Raw genomic sequence first — 11,487 nt, 5'->3', positions numbered from 1 at the left:
TCAGCATTTCATTGTACATATCACTGCAATACTACTATGTTTTGAAAAAATGTGCAAGGGATCACTTCAATATATCACTTCAATGTATTAATATATCACTTCAATATATCAATTTATCATGCAACACTACAACTGCTTTGATATATAAAATACTCTGACTGATATAACTTTGAATGCTTTGAAAACTGCTTATATAAACGCCTTGAATGATATATATAAACTGCGCAATACAATTTGAACTACCAAACACAGTTTTGTTACCATACGCAGTTAGGTTATCTGTCCTCAGCAATGTTCACTCTCAAGGACTTCCCACATACGGCGCCAGATGTTATTTGCAAACAAAAACATGATACATGGCGTTTCCCATGAGCGTCGGTAATCTGGAGGAAATTATCGACGAAAATCACGCAATTGTTTCGTCTTCGGTCGGCCCTGAGTATTATGTCAATATTCTGTCATTTGTAGATAAAGATCAGCTTGAGCCTGGATGCGCCATTCTCATGCACAATAAGGTCCTATCTGTCGTTGGACTCTTGCAGGATGAAGTTGATCCAATGGTATCTGTCATGAAAGTGGAGAAGGCACCATTGGAGTCATATGCTGATATCGGAGGTTTAGATGCTCAAATTCAGGAGATAAAAGAAGCTGTTGAGCTTCCTCTTACGCATCCTGAACTGTATGAGGATATTGGTATCAAGCCTTCAAAAGGAGTCATTCTATATGGTGAGCCAGGAACAGGCAAAACACTACTGGCTAAGGCTGTTGCAAACTCAATTTCTACGTGTTGTCGGAAGTGAGCTGATCCATAAATATTTGGGAGATGGAGGGAGCGCAGGAGAATGTCGACGAAGAAGTTATGCGTGGACAACACACAAAGACAGCTCTCAAATCTCGGGGTAGATTACTGCAATATGAATACACAGAAAAAAATGGGGACTCTGCTCATGTAATGCAAATTTTTTGACGATGAAACCCGAGCCAGGCAGTCGGCACGTAATTCATCATACATGCTTGATGAGGCTTATGCTACTGGAGTGGTTGTTCTTTCAAAGTATGCAGAACAAAGAGATCGTTTGAAGCAAGCACAACAGAAAGCTCTAGACATTCTCAATACTGTTGGTTTATCTAATTCTGTACTGAAGATAATCGAAAGATGACATCGGTTAGATAAATGGATATCTTACATTGGCATGTTCCTTACAGTTGTAATCATCGTAATTCGTAGAGTGGGCGAATGTCTTCCAGGAGGTCTGCACAAAGCGGACGTTCTTCTTTCTGTAAGGCTTCAGAAGAAACCGTTGGCCCTATTACTGCATAGCAGGCTTTGAGTCTGTTAGGGCAGAAAATACCATATACCGCATTCAGGTTGGCATGGAAAGGGCGCGTCAGAGTAATGAGCAAGACAAGCAACAGACAATGAAAACTGGCGTGGAAAGGGCAGAGCAGCGCTCAGGAGAAAGCAGCGCTCAGGACTGAGCAGCGCTCAGGACAGAGGAGCGCTCAGGACAAAGGCAGGAGTTACAACTATTTTTAGAACCTGGGACCTGTGCTCCGATACCATGTCAGGCCAGGGTAACTCCAGAATAGGCAGAAGAAATTGATTGAATATTTCATTAGACAGCTATTGTTTATATACATAAAATGGACGGATCAGTTCATCTTCTTGATGACTTTTCACGTTCCAGGTTACCCAACCGTTGAAGATTAGGTGTGAACACATTTATACTACTTTACTAAAAAAATAATTAAACATGATTACAATGCATTCCAAACAAGAAGGTCCACAACCTTATGTAGAAGTATTTTTGCGGTTAACAAGAGTGAAACCAAGAAATAAACTTATACACATTTATGCAAAAATTGAGTATACTAATACTTATGCCGTGCTAATATCACTGACTAAATTAATATCACATATACTACAGACCATTCATAGGTTTATTGCAAAGCACAAACAGTTAAAAAACTATAATTAAGAGAAGTGTAAATCTCGAAAAAATTCAAGAACTGAGATAATATATATATTCTCCAGTATTTCTCTGTCCTAAATTTTGGGTCTTCATATAAACTACAATAAGAATGACATTACAGCCTACTAGGTAAGGGCTGAGGCTTGGCAGCAGTCCATAACCTTCCAAGCACTTATTACAGACAAAAAAAGGGTTCACGAAGCTAGAACGGGCAATGAATTCCGTAACCATGCTAACAAACAGTTAGAAGAATTCAAAAGTACTCTTTAATCTATAGCTACAAACCCAACTAGATGCATTAATTCTCTAACCCCCATTCTCTAAGAAACCCTCGCGGACTTTGGATTTTAGTGAGGGTTTGACTATGCCGAAGGCAAACAAACTCTCCCACCTCATTTTGGAGTCAAGCAAGAATCTCAGACAAGTAGACAGACAATGGAGAAAAGGTAACCAACCTATAGAGAGAAGATAGCCTTGGTTCAGGTTTATGACTCTCGAAAGATTCCTCAACCAGCAACAAGATCGAACCATACCTGGGAAGACATCCAAATAACCTGTTAAAACTAGACCTCAAATTAAATAGTGATAGTGGATGCTTAGACAAGAGAAAAAAAGGTAGGGATTTAGTACCTAAGGAGAAGGGAGACACTACTAGAGCACCAAATGCATGGAAAATGAATAGACATCATCATTAATCACAAATTAGATATAAGTCTTAAACCATAAGTGTGTTTGAATCAGAAATAACCTGACCTCAGCAACAGAAGCACATTGTTGTTCGGCTCTCAGGGTATGATTCCAAACTTTCCATCAGACCATACCTATACCAACGTTATATTAAGCTAAGAATGAGTAGGTATTTGCATTTCCAAGAAAAAGGTAGAGTGTTTCTCTTACATCCTCGTCTCTGTATGATTTTTTGCCTCCGAAAACATAAAAACCTTGACTCAGGAAGAGGTAAACCCTTACACCATCGTTCTTACCCTACATGCTAAAAAATTTGTGTCTCCACCTCACAACAGTGTGGAATGAGATGAAAAATTGTAATAGGATTTCATTTCATATTAAATGCCTTTGCCAATTCACCAGATGCTACTTACCAAACTTACCATCGCATTAATCGCCAAGCAGAGGAGCCATCACCTCTATCAAGGTGCGGGTAGGTGGCATACATGTACATGGCTTAAATCACATTATCGTTGATACACCCCTATAAAATTAGTGATTCCCCCATTACTATTGTCATTGTATCCCTTATTTTTATTATTGTGCCCCTATTATCCCCATATTGTTATTAGTATGCGCCATAGAAACCCACTATTGTTATTTTTTTTCCCTTATGTTATTACTGTTATCTTAACTTGATTACATTGTGACCCCTTAGACTCCTATATATAGAAGGGACGTTTAGTCATTTGTATCATCCAAGAATTGTTCATTTGTGTAATGTAAAGGAGGTTGCCCCCTCGAAGAGGCTGAATTCTAAGGCGTTGATGTATCTTTTCTATCTTTTTGTGAGTTGGTTTCCTAACATTTGGTATCAGAGCTTTGGATTCTAGTGTTTCACTGCTCCTAACAACTCATCATGGAATTTTCACTATAAATTTTTTTGCGATGTTTCAGAAGCTAAAAAAAACCCATTTGGGCCAAAATCATTCTGAAATTTGGGTCCTAATTTTAGAGCTTTTCTCGCTACATTTGTGGAGATATGATCTGAGGAAGTTGGCATTTTTGCAAACTCCCGAATTACATTGCTAACAGGTGACTTGGGGAAAATCATCATAACATTTGTTTTGACCATCATATTGAAATTTCATCAGACGTTTCAGAAAGAGGACAACCTGTAGTTTTCCTTGTATAATTTTTAGGTACTACGGTTGAAACAGTGACACGTGGCACATCGCACAAGTTTTCTCTATTGAACTATTCTATAATCAGGTCATCGTGGGAGATTTGGCATAACTCTTCCTTGGAGAATCCAATCTTGATCAGACTTGCGGGGTTAGGAATAGGATTCAAAGGGCTACTGTAGGATGAGATTTCAAATATTTGAGATCTATAGGTATAGAGATACAACAGATTCAATACTGAGCTCTTACAAAGTGAAAAAAAAAGGTGTGTAGTTTTTTTGAATTTTGAATAAGATTGGTTTGAAAAATTATTTGAAGGAATTCAAAGGAAATAGTGAAGAATTGTTAGCTTTAATTAATGCCCCGAAGAAAGAAAATGGAAACACCTAGTAAGCAACCTGAAAGCTCTAGCATGACTCGTGAAGAAGAGGAAGAAATGCAACATGATATATCAAAATTACAAGACCAAGTACAACAAATTTCACTCTCACTAAGGGTAAATGAAGCCAAGAAGAATGGCGTGGAAGCTAATATGAATGGCATGCAAGTCAAGATGGATGGCATGGAAGCTAAGATGGATGGTTTCTTGAAAGGCATAGAAGCTAAGATGAATGGCATGGATGCTAGGATGAATGGCATGGATGACAAGATGGAAGAATTGAAGATAAATTTGAATAATTTGCTACAAGAAATGGTCACTAAGGGTGAAAGGGTAGTAAAGGAAACTCATGATGAGAACAAACAAAAGTTTAATCATGATTTCATAGACTCTAATGTTGCATTGAAGACCCACCATGTTCCAAAAATCAATATGAGGAAGTTTGATGGCAAGGATCTCGGAACATGGATACTACAGATGGAGCAATTTTTCAATCTCCATAACGTGAAAAACACACAAAAGGTACGTATTACAACTTTATATTTGGAACCAAATCAGTTTGTATGGTATGGATGGCTTTTCTCTCGAAAACAAATTGTCACTTGGGAAGTACCCATAATTTTACTCAAGAAGTATTGATTGATTCATGAAGTATCCATAATTTCATTCATTGTAAGATAGAAAATGAATTGAATTGCTTCCTATATCCAGCACTAGAGTCTCAAGTGATGGTTGCAAGTGGAGGAACCATAAATTGCTCTAGAAAGTGCCACAATATCAAGCTATCCATGGGAGAATATGTATTGAATAGGCCAATGCTTTCCATTCCGATAAGTGGTGTCGATGTTGTACTAGGAGTCGAATGGCTACAATCCTTGGGTACAATAGCTTTTAATTTTCAAAAACTTTTCATGAAATTTTTTGCTGAGGGAAAAGAAGTTGAATTAAAGGGTATTGCAGGGAAACTGGGGAAGACAATCGTCTCTAGCAGTATGACAAAGCTCCTAAAGAAGGAACAACAAGGTGTAATTGCACAATTATGTTTGCTAGAGGTTCCCACATCGAAATCATATATTTCTCCAGATATCCAAAAATTATTGGACAATCATTCCAAGGTATTTGAGACTCCCAAAGGTCTCCCACCTATTCATGACCATGATCATGCTATTCATTTGGTTCCAGGAAGTGTTCCTCCAAACATCAGGCCGTACAGATATCCCTATACCCGAAAGAGTGAAATTGAATGTATGGTTGAAGAAATGCTAGAGGCTAGTATAATTCAACCTAGTCAAAGTTATTTCTCTGCTCCAGTAGTATTGGTGCACAAGAAGGATGGATCATGGTGCATGTGTCTGGATTATAAGGAGCTCAACAAGCTCACTGTTAAAGATAAATTTCCCATTCTTGTCATTGATGAATTATTAGATGAATTGCATGGATCAATTTACTTCACCAAGTTGGATCTTCGTTCAGGATATCATCAAATCAGAATTGTGACTAAAGACATTTCAAAAACAACATTTAGAAATCATGAGGGTCGTTATGAATTTTTGGTCATGCCTTTTGGCCTTACCAATGCACCTTCTACAATTCAAGGATTGATGAATTCCATTTTCAAACCCTTCCTTAGAAAATTTATGTTAGTATTTTTTGATGATGTACTAATCTACAACAAGTCTTGGAAGGATCATGTTGAACATGTTGAAAGTGTGCTCAAACTATTGAAGGAGAAACATTTATATGCAAGAATCTCCAAATGTTACTTTGGAGTACAAGAGGTGGAATATCTGGGTCATATTGTATCTCATGAAGGTGTTAAGGTAGACCCTAGCAAAATTAAAGCCATTAAGGAATGTAAAATCCCCACATCCATAAAACATCTGCGAGGATTTCTCAGGTTGACATGGTATTATCACAAGTTTGTTAAGAATTATGGGAGAATAGCAGCACCTCTAACAACATTATTGAAGAAAGATGCATTTTCATGGACTCCAAAAGCAGCAAAGGCTTTTGAACATCTTAAAGAGGTAATGTGCCAAGCATCGGTCTTAGCTATGTTGGACTTCACAAAAACCTTTATTTGTGGAATGTGATGCTTCAGGAAATGGAATTGGTGTTGTTTTAATGCAAGATTAAAGACCCATTTCTTTTGAAAGACATCTAATCATTGGAAAGTATTTACACAAAGCTATTTATAAGAAGGAAATATTGGCAATACTACATGCACTTAAGAAATGGTGACCCTACCTAATCGGAAGACACCTCAAGGTAAAAACGGATCATGATAGTCCTAAATACTTTTTAGAACAAAGATGATCCTCTAAAAAGAAACAAAAATGGGTCACAAAGATGCTGGGTTATGACTTTGAAATCATATACAGAAAAAGGAAGAAAAATGTTGTGGCAAATGCACACTCAAGAAAGGATGAGGATGTGGAAGCATTGTTGTGTGCCATTTCCATTATCCAACCAGATTGGATAAATGAAGTAAGGGATGAATGGAAGAATGACAAAGAAGTGTAGGCACTCATTCGAAAGCTACAACAAGATCGCAGTACATCTGATACATTTAATTGGAAAAATGATTCATTATGGTACAAAGATCGCTTATACCTATGTAAGAATTCCCAACTCAAACTAAAGATTCTTATGGAATTGCACACTTCTCCCTTATGAGGGCACTCAGGATTTTTAAAAGCTTACCACAGGGTCAAGAAGGAATTTTTTTGGGATCGCCTTAAATCAGATATTCAAAAGTTTGTGGCGGACTGTTTGGTTTTCCAACAAAATAAAGTTGAAACAATTAAGACCCTAGGTCTATTACAACCTTTATCCATTCCAAGCCAATGTTGGGAGGAGGCTTCAATGGATTTTATCACAGTTTTACCCAAGTCTGAAGGAACGAGTGTCATCATGGTGGTAGTTGACAGACTTACCAAGTATGCACACTTTTGTGCATTATCACAACCATTTAAAGCTAGTACAGTTTCTACTGCATTTATGGAAACAATTCAAAAGCTACATGGAAACCCAAAGATTATTGTAAGTGATAGAGATCCCATTTTCACTGGAAATTTTTGGAGAGAATTATTTTCTTGTCTCGGTACTTAGTTAGCTCATAACTCAACTTATCATCCTCAATCTGATGGGAAAACTGAGATAGTAAACAAATGTTTGGAAGGATATCTTATTTGTGTTTTATTTGATAAACCGACACAATGGGTCAAATGGTTGCCTCTAGCTGAATGGTGGTATAACACTTCCCTCCATACTGCAACAAAAATGACCCCATTTGTGGCACTTTATGGATATCATCCGCCATCCATCACATCATATTTAAGAGAAAATTCTAAGCTTCAAGCAGTGGAACATCACATCGAGCATCAACAACAAGTTCCGCAACTCTTAAAGGATAACCTCACGTTAGCAAAGAATAGAATGAAACAATAGGTAGATCAACATCACAGTGAAAGAAGTTTTGATGTAGGTGACTGGGTATTCCCACAGTGATAACCATATAAACAAATGTCCCTCAAGCAAGATAAGAAGGGTAATAAATTATCACCAAAGTATTATGGTCTGTATAAGGTGTTGCAAAAGATTGGTACTATAGAATACAAATTGGAGCTTCCTGTAGCTTCCTGAGTGAACCCAGTTTTCCATGTTTCATGTGTAAAGAAGGTTATAGGTGACAAGCTCCCAGTTCAAATAATATTGCTAGAACTTGACAAGGAAGGAAAAATCATATTGGAACCGGAAGCAGTCACAGAAACAAGAACTTGACAGCTACAAAATCGATCAATTTCGAAGTCTCTCATCAAGTGGAAGAACTTATCCGCTGAAGATTCCAAGTGGGAGGATGAGAATTTTATACAGAAGCATCCAGAACTACTCAAGCATTGAGGACAACACTTTTTTGAAGGAGAGGGACATGTTAGGCCCCTATAATACTAGTGATTCCCCATTACTATTGTCATTGTATCCATTTTTGTTATTATTGTGCCCCTATTGTCCCCATATTGTTATTAGCATGCCCCATAGGAGCCCACTATTGTTATTTTTGTGTCCTTATGTTATTACTGTTATGTTGGCTTGATTACATTGTGACCCCTTAGACTCCTATATATTGAAGGGAGATTTAGTCATTTGTATCATCCAAGAATTGTTCAATTGTGTAATGTAAAGGAGGTTTCCTCCTCGAAGAGGCTGAATTCTAAGGCATTGATCTATCTTTTCTACCTTTTCATGAGTTGGTTTCCTAACATGTGTGCAGGAACCTTGTATGTCATTTAATTCCATTAACCGCACCAAGCTAGGAGTCATTTGTGACCCTTCCCATTCGTTTACACATAGCATGTATTGGGTTAAGGTGACACGTAGGCTGGAGAATTAGGGAAGATAAGTAAATTTCTTATTATTATTATTTATTAATTGTTTCTGGGTGTTACAAATGGTACCAGAGCCCAGATTCGTACACCGAGGCTTCTGGGTTTTTTAAGCAGTCAATTAAGTTGTGATGTTTCGATATATATGTATATAAATAGCAAAATAAACTAGGTTTTGACTAATTGTAAACAAAAATAAGAGAAAGAGAAGGTGAATTAGCATCAAGAGTACAATGCATACGAGTCCAATATCATTGAGCCAATCAAAGGTACATTAAGCAAACACCAACCCAAAATTATGGGTGCAATTGGGAAAAGAATCGAGACAGGATAATGCTACCTTACTTGATACAGTACAACAACTTCGAGCAAAAATGATGAACCTTAAATTAGACCATGAACGTTTACGACAAGAGCAGGAAAAGATTCTTAAAATTTTGTCAGATCAGCAAACTCAAAGAGGACAAGATCCTAGTACAGAAAATAGGGAAAAGACCCAACTGCTCATAATGAAGAAGATCAGGCAAAATCTATGGAGGGTCACAAAGAAGAATATGAAGGGCGTTCAAATAACATTTTTGCCCAAAAAAATCCAAAAGGATCAAAGATATAACTACAAGGTTAGCTCAAAAAAATTAGACCCTCATTTTTCGAAGGAGAGTCAGAAGAAGCGGCAGAAGCCTAGATGATAGACATGGGTAAATACTTCCATATTTATGAATGTAGTGAAAAACTTAAAGCGAGGTTGGCAGTGTTCCAATTACGAGGAAAAGCCACCCTCTGATGGGAACAGATTAAAACCATAAGAAAGATTGATGAGGAGCAAGTGACATGGTAAGAATTCCGTAAATACTTTAAAGACAAAGGTTTAACAAAATGTTATTATGATGAGAAAGTAAAAGAGTTCCATAAATTTAGACTGGGAATCCTGACCATAGATGAATACCTAGCATGCTTTACTTCCCTGTTGCATTATGTTTCATATATGCAAGAAGAAAAAGCTAAGATTCAACGGCTTATTAGTAGTTTGCCCAAATTCATGAAGGAGAAATTAGAATTTGGCTACCCTAGAACCATGGACGATGTAGTCCAGAAGGCTCCTATATGTTATCAATAGATGAAGTAGAAAAATGAACATTCTAAAGTAGTTTCTACCAAGAAAAAGAGGAATTTGCCACCAAACAAATATCCAAAAACCATGCATGGCAGAAACAATCGGCAAAGAACTTTTCACTACAATGTGGGGATATAGAGAGGCATGTTATTACAAAAAATACCCATAGAGAGCTTGGATTGAGCAAATTTCTAACATGCAACAAGACTCTACAGTAGTTGATATCACAAGGAGCATGCCCAGGATCAATGCAGTGTTCGACAATCATAAGGCTGACAGTCAGCCCACCAAGATTGAATACGAAGGTATGGTTGCTGGTCATCTTTGTCTATTTTATTTTACCGAAGCACTAGCTTGAGTTATGTTAGTCCTAAAGTGGTAGAAAAATGTCAACTGCAATGTAGTAATTACAAATAGTTGTGGCTAGTTCAACTAGCTACTGGTACCAAAAGGAAGGTGGCAGCCAAAACAGAAAATTTCCCTATTATAATTTGAGGACAACCTATACAGGTCAACCTGAATATTCATCCCTTAGGCTCATACAATGTATTAATAGGGAAGGGCTCACTGGAAGGTCATTTTTCCTTAGTAGATTGCAAAGAAAAGGCCATAATTTATCTTACTGGGTAGAGACAGTGGAAGGAAATTCAAGGAATTAAGAAAAATATCAAGTTGCACCTTATTACAGCCAATCAACTTGGAAAATGTATTAGAAACGGGTGCCATATTTATGTTGTTTAGGTAGGGTACAACAATGATAAAAATAAAATGACCTCTTTGGAGAATATTCCTATAATACAGGATTTCTTAGATGTGTTCCCCAAATCTATTCCAGGATTACTGCCCAGGTGAGACATTGACTTCCCAATTGAACTAATGCCTAGTGCAACCCCTATTTCAAAAACCCCTTATCGTATGAGTGTTCCAGAATTGACTAAACTCAAGATGCAACTGCAGGAGCTATTGGATAAAGGGTAAATACGCCTAAGTGTGTTTCCTTGGGGGGGCCCAGTGCTATTTGTATGCAAGAATGATGGAACCTTACGATTATGCATCGACTATCACCATCTAAATAAGCTGACCAAAAATAACAAATACCTACTACCCCGCATCGATTACTTATTTGACCAAGTACAAGGAGCTAGCGTGTTCTCGAAAATTGACTTAAGGTTCGGATATCATCAAATCCAAATAAATGATGAAGACATCTATAAAACTATGTTCTGAACTTGTTACAGATATTACGAGTTCGTGGTACTGCTTTTTGGCCTTACCAATGCACCAGCCACATTCATGAGCATATTGCACTGTATTTTCTAGCCTTTTCCAAATAATTTTGTATTGATTTTCATCGACAATATACTAATATATTCTAAAAACCAAGAGGAACATGAAAGGCATTTGAGAACAGTGCTGCAAATTTTGTGGGAAAACCTACTGTATGCAAAGTTCAACAAATGTGATTTTTACAAAGATGAAATTCAGTACTTGGACCATGTTATATCAGCAGAAGGAATAGCAGTGGATTGAGAGAAGATCAAAACTATTATGGAATAGACTGCACTGAAAAACGTGGCTGACATAAGATCCTTCTTAGGCTTGGCAGGGTACTACCGTCGATTTATCAAGGACTTTTTGAAAATCACCTTCCCAATGACTTCACTTCAGAAAAAGGGACGGGCTTTCCTTTGGACAGTGGAATGCCAACAAAGCTTTGAGCAGCTAAAAAAATTTCTCACAACTGCACCGGTGCTAAAGGTAGTGGATCTAGAAAAATCCTTTATAG

General features: G+C 37.4%; 1 pseudogene; it reads left to right on the top strand.

Moving 5' to 3' along the window:
• The first annotated feature begins 356 nt into the window (after positions 1–356).
• LOC149202840 (26S proteasome regulatory subunit 4 homolog B pseudogene) lies at positions 357–800 on the top strand (annotated as a pseudogene).
• The last annotated feature ends 10,687 nt before the right edge of the window (positions 801–11,487 follow it).

This window comes from Pinus tabuliformis, chromosome 2_1 (assembly GCF_031772625.1).
Source record: "Pinus tabuliformis cultivar Carrire ecotype Pingquan chromosome 2_1, CPIR1, whole genome shotgun sequence".
Taxonomy (NCBI): Eukaryota; Viridiplantae; Streptophyta; class Pinopsida; order Pinales; family Pinaceae; genus Pinus; species Pinus tabuliformis.
Note: the sequence above shows the minus strand (reverse complement) of the source record. Positions and strands in the feature narration are given on the sequence as shown.